This window comes from Cyprinodon variegatus, unplaced genomic scaffold, assembly GCF_000732505.1.
Source record: "Cyprinodon variegatus isolate N-32 unplaced genomic scaffold, C_variegatus-1.0 Scaffold25, whole genome shotgun sequence".
Classification (NCBI taxonomy): Eukaryota; Metazoa; Chordata; class Actinopteri; order Cyprinodontiformes; family Cyprinodontidae; genus Cyprinodon; species Cyprinodon variegatus.
In genome coordinates, this window is record NW_015150478.1 from 958,251 (window position 1) to 964,469 (window position 6,219).

Genomic DNA, 6,219 nt, shown 5'->3' on the forward strand with positions numbered 1-6,219 from the left:
TATATATATGTATGTTTATTGCACTGAGTGTCAATTATGGAGAAAAAGGTTATTGCACAGGGTATTAAATAGTTAGCGAACATTATACATTGCACAGTTATGCCATTGTAGTGTTGCATTGTATTAACCCTCTGTCTTAAAGTGGCAAAGAACTGCACGCTGCAGAAAGCTTTCCTTCTTTTCTTTCGACTTTTTTATATTTCAGCTCTCAGTAAGGGAAATGGAAATTTGCTGTTATAGAGTGTCCTCCAATGTGTTAATCTGGTGAAAAGTGCTCTTGACTGAGCAGCCGTATGTCACCAGCTGAAAATAAGAACCTGTCATATAAAGAGAACTCTCCCATCTGGTATTCAATACATTCTTTGGAGCATCATCTTGAAATACAAAAGCAGCTACATAGATATACCACTACACTTCAAACAAATAAATAACAGCAATAAACAGGGCTTTGATTCTGGTAATACAGCCTTGGTAGCTGATGTGGTTTTGTGGCTTTTTGACAGTAAGGGCCTATGTCTCAGAGGATTGGGCCGAGCTACTCGCCTCGCAACAGGCCATGTGTATCAGTTTGCGTGTGCGCAGTTACACGCGTGCCTAACTTCCTGGGTGTGACTGAGTAGATGTTTGTCAGATGTCAGCCTTGCAGTCTTAAAGCCAAATACCACGGTGACAGAAATCACAGTCCACGTTTGATTTGGCTTCGCCTTCAAAGGGGGCAATTTGTCTTTGCTCTGCATCAGTGGGCACATCAAAAAGTCTGCCCTCCCCTCTTTGTGTCCATCTTGGTGTCTGCCTAGTTTTGTCTGCTTATGGCATTTAGTGTATTTGTAGATGTGTGTGCGTGGATCCACACAGAGCTGCTTGAAGGCAGCTTTAACTTCATCACCTACTGAGACATGCCAGCCACCTGGCTGTGATCTGCCTACCTGGTTTCTCCATCCGCAGCAGGGATTTTTATAATATCTGCCGTCAGAGCACAAATCAAACTCCTTCTCCCCGGTTCCTAATTTCCTCCTTGGCGCTCACTTCTTGTGTATTTCAGTCATCTTTGTTTTCCTCCAATGCCGATTTTTATCGAAACAAAAACACAATTCTTGCCAAGCTTTTCTACTTAACAATCTCTCTGCATCTGTGGCTTAAGCACCAGCTGTTCATTCTGATTCTAGATTTACTGAAATTTGGGAATCTAAGAATGACGGACATTGTTGTTTAAGAGGACAGCTGAGGGAGGAAAAAAAAGGGGGCACCACACAGTAGGAGGTAAGTTTAGAACAGATGGAGACAGAGAGAGTGTGGTGTCCTGATGGGGAAAGTGTGTGTCTGTTGACCCGGTCTTTAAAATCAATGCTGGCGCTGATGACTATCAGTCCGAGTAGTCTGCTTCCCGGCTCAGCAGGGATGAACACCTTCACTGCATATGTGACTGAGCGTCATTTAAAAGCAGCTCACGACTAAAAGAAACATTCATTCCAAATCACCATGATCATTTCTACACAGATCTGTGCCTGTTACCCTGGTTAACCATCCCAGCTGCTAAAATTATGTTTTTAATATCCTTCTCCTGGATCAGCATGTACAGAGAACTGAGGCTGCTGTTGGATGCTTTGTTGTGGTCGGGACCTACACTGTCACAGCTGAAGATTTGGCTTTATTTATTTTTCCCTCTCTTGAAACTACCTAAAAGCAAGCAGACATGCAAGTCGTCAGATTTGACTGTAATTGAAGTTCGGGGTCATAGGCTGATCTGTCAGACCACCTGCTGAACTTCTCGGCATGTGCCGCAGCTCAGCGCCTCTTCTGTCATGTCAAACATCTTTTTAACGCTCCTTTACATCTCTGCGCCTTCACTTTTAAAGCTTTCTGTTCTAGTGTATTTATCTCAGTTGCACACTTAACAAAAAAACACACACAATGCGTATCTACTATGGCATGACGAAACCCAAATGTGTACACGCACACAGACACAAGGTTAGGCTTCAACACAATCTAGTCCAGCAGCAGCACCCAGCCTCCCCTCTGCCCAGGAAGTTCATCTTCCAGTCAGCTCACATCAACCTTCATCTGGGGACCAAGCCGCTCCGGCTTGCTAGTGAATGCAATTAAGATGTCTTGCTGAGTTAAGATCAGAGTTTTACTTTGTAACGGCGAGATTGGCACAGCCTCACATCCTTAGCGCAGAGCATACCCCTGCGCTGCTGCAACTGTTCCATCCCTCATATCTGTCTTATTCATACTTTGGCCCCTGCAAGATTTTTGATTACACTTTTATATTTGTTTACTTTTGGGGTCGGACACATTTGCCCAGCTGGAGCACATGCATATAAATTTTAATCACTTGTGCAGTCTTTCTACAAGAAGACTTTATAGATGATCAAATTAGTGACATAGGCTCCCTTTATGAATCCCCCTCTGTTACATCCCTAAATAAAGATCAAATTTAACTACCTACTGGAGGAACTGGAGAAAATATGTTGTCTATGATGGAACACCAATAATTATAGACAGATGTACAGACTTTCTGTAAGATGATCTGAAGGTTGACAAAACAAGCAACTTAAAATCCAAAGTACAGCAGGTATGTGGAAGATGTGCTCTGGTCAGACAAAACAAGAATTAAACTTCAAACTCTAAATGTAAATCAATATGTAGAGGAAAAAATACTTCTCTGCATGACCTTAAATATATCCCATCTTTGTAGACTGATATGTAGGATCAGTATCACGATTTGGAAATGCTTCACTACAGTATAGACAGACTGTCTGCTTTATTTTTGTAAATCAGCACATATAGATGTTAATAATGTTTTCCATATTTTAAACCAATGTGAGAATTTCACCATTGTACATCAATAAATAAGAATGTTTTTACAGATCAGAAAAGATTTTTAAGACCCACCTTGTCTTTTTGGCATTTGATCCGATATAAGAAATAAATTAAGTTTTGTTTTTCTCCTTTTTTTTCTTTACAATAGTATAATTAATGCTGCTACTTTTGCTCAGATTATTAGTTTCTATTTAGACTTAGTTATCTTATTTTCTCTAAATAATTTTTTTTGTATATTCTAATCCTTTCTTTTGTTTAGCTCCTTGGTCAGAGCAAAACATTTGTATTAGCAAAAAATGATTGAGCTATTGAGCAAAAATCTGTGATTTTCAACATACAGGTACGACATCTGACCTTTTTTTTCCTCTTAGGTGATTGGTCGACGTCATGTGAATCCTAAATTTAGCAGTTCAATCAGAAAAGAAATAGGTTTTGCTCTCAGGGTTGCTGTTGAGCTGTAGGTCTTGGAAAAGCGCTGCATGTTAAAGAGCATTTATAGCCTGTAGAGGCTCCAGTTGTCAATTTTGAGATTAAGGTATTATAACTACTGATATGTAAATATTTATTTTTATTTAAGCAGTTGAATGTACTGCTAGCGTGACAGGCCAGTTATTAAAACACCGCCACAGTTTGTGATAGCCACTCAGAGACCATTAATCATAGCCAGCACATTAATTAAACCTTCCCCTTTTCTTTCTCTGCCCCTTCTCTCTGTCTCCATCTCTCCTCTAGTGAAGCACACAGACTCTTGACTACATCCTTACTGACAATTATTTCTTAAAAAGTGAGACAAATGGAAACTAAATATGTCATAAAAATTGCTATAGAATTATTTCTGTCTTTCCAACATGCTGAATCAGATCAGCGTGCGTGGAATAAGCAGTTGCAAATTAATTAGAATCACTGTGGTGGTGTGTTGGGCGATTATCTTAAAGCTATCCACATCAGGATTAGCCAAAGCAGAACTGGGGTTATTATGAATCTAAAACAGGCTTAACTTGTGATAGGAAATGCACTGATGTGAAAATGTTTTCTCTCTTCTTCCCTTTCCCTCTCATGACATTCCTTAATTTGAGTTAGCTCTAGTGGAAACAAATTCACAACCTTCTGGGAGAGTTGAAAATTATTAATGAGGTTGAAATTTATTCCAATCAGTCTGGACTCTATGTGCAGGTAATTCTCTTCAATTAACATGTGGAATACTGTGGCGATATGTAACCTTCCCACACAGGTCCACATGGGGCCTGCATGTTAATGACACTGAGTCAAACATCTCATTTTAGGACAGCAGGTGCAGAGCGCTTGCATGGCCAGAAGCTACCTGACACCGTGTCTTTAACTTTGTTTTGGATGGCATCTGTTGATGTGTCCTAGCACAGCGCCAGGTTTTAGTGGATGAGCATAGAGGGGGAGAGAAGAAACATGAGGTCAGCAGCATCCGAGTGTCATAGGCAGGAGGAAGGAAAGCTGCCCTCATTATCGTATTTTAAAAGGAGAGCAGCCCCCCCCAAGCCGCCCCATACATTGTATCCCCCTCAGTTAATTTAAGTACAGCAGATAGCTCATTAAGATTGATCATTCCTCGTCCACCTACTCCATGCAGAACGCAGCACTGCCTCCATTAATCACCAGGATTCAAGATAAAGCTCAGTGGCAGTGTAGGACCTGAAGCCTGACAGCCCGACTGCTTTATGCATAATCACAGACGTGGTGTGGCCCTAGAGCAGCCGCCCAGCATTCTGCCTCACAAAACGGTCACCAGATCTTCACCTCGCTCTACTGTCATCTCATCTACCTTTCACTCCCACCTCACCTAATTGCTACATTTTTTCTTCATCTAATCTCCAATAGTCTTTACACCATCCTAGTGTCCACAAACATCCCCGTTCATATGACTCTTTATTTCCTGCTACATCTGCGGGTATTATCCCTCCTCTCTGTTCACTATTCTATATTTCTCCCTCTTTTCCTTTATGTTTTCACTTAACAACCAGAGGTGCATTGCCTGTTCAGCAGCTTTAAATCAATAACACAGGGTGGACAAAATTATAATATTACATAATACTAAGATCTTTTTTTCATCCAGTTATTTCCATATTGGTTTCATCTGAGGAGTTCACTGTCTGACAGTAGAAAAATAAAGAAACTTGTTTAGAAACTCCATATGAAACTTGGATAATGAAGCATCAGGAGGTCTAGAGGTTTTATCCCAGAGCAGGCATGTCCAAATTACAGCATCTAGGGCCATTTGTGGCTCTCTGGTTTTGCAACAATTTGAGAATGGTAGGAATTTGGTTTGCCAACATAGTATAAAAGTATTGGCAAAGTATTTGTTTTTTGATAAGCAGTGTTTTTTTTTTTTTTTTTTTAGTTTAATTGGACAATAAATAGGACCACAAAAATCCAGCGCCTGCCCCTGAAAACCTGACAGTCTGGATTGATTAAATCAGGCTTAATAAAGACAGAACCTTATCATGTTGATGCTAATTTAAATATGAAAGAAATCCAAAGAAATCCAGATCAAGACTGTCAATACAAAAACTCAGTATGTTGCATTTTTTAATAGAAGAAACCTGTGAAACCTTTTTATGTTCATATCTACAATGTATTCCAGATTTTTTTTTTATAGAAATTGGACTAATTTGCTTGTGTCATCAACATATTATGTTTATGTTATTGTTAAGTAGGTAAAAACCTACAATTTATTTTTGAGCTTTCAGGCATTATTTTTGCCCCATTGCAAAACGTTTGCTCACTCCTGTCCTAGAGGAATACATTTCCAGAAGCTCTGAGGGCTTCAGTCCTGCATATCTGAGCTCTAATATGACCTGGTGAGAAAACGAATAATGGATGCTGACGTGGCAGCAGAGGCAGAAACAATCAGTGATAAGCATAATGATTGTCTTCAAAAACTTTTGAACTAGAGACAGTCCTCCCCAGCTCACCTTTTGGTGAAATTCTGCTTATTACTTCTTTAACTAAATGCAATTCAGATCTATTGTAACTGACAAAAGATACTCTAAAGTGTTTTTAATTCCTGATGACTAAAGTTGTTCTGATGTCTAAATCAAACATCAGAGTGGGCTGTATTCTTTATGTAGTAATAAATTGCATACTTTGGCTCATGTTTTTCAGCTTCAAGCAGGTTAAGATGTCATAAACCAATCATGTTATAATTATATGTTTGTTTTTTAATTCCTCAATGGTTTCTATAAAAAGTCATATTTGGAACTTGCAGTTCGCCCTGATTCTCTGCCCAGAAAAATTTTCTTTGTTCTTACATGTGGCTCAGTAGTTTGAGCTCTGCTGTAAAGAAAACAATCCATCCATCCATCCATCCATCCATCCATCCATCCATCCATCCATCCATCCATCCATCCATCCATCCATCCATCC

At 39.6% G+C, this 6,219-nt stretch overlaps 1 protein-coding gene across 4 annotated transcripts in view; it reads left to right on the plus strand.

Annotated features, from left to right (window-relative positions):
* The window catches only part of klhl29 (kelch like family member 29), a 350,083-nt gene that overhangs the window by 188,105 nt on the left and 155,759 nt on the right, over window positions 1-6,219 (plus strand). The gene's annotated exons all lie outside the window — the stretch shown is intronic.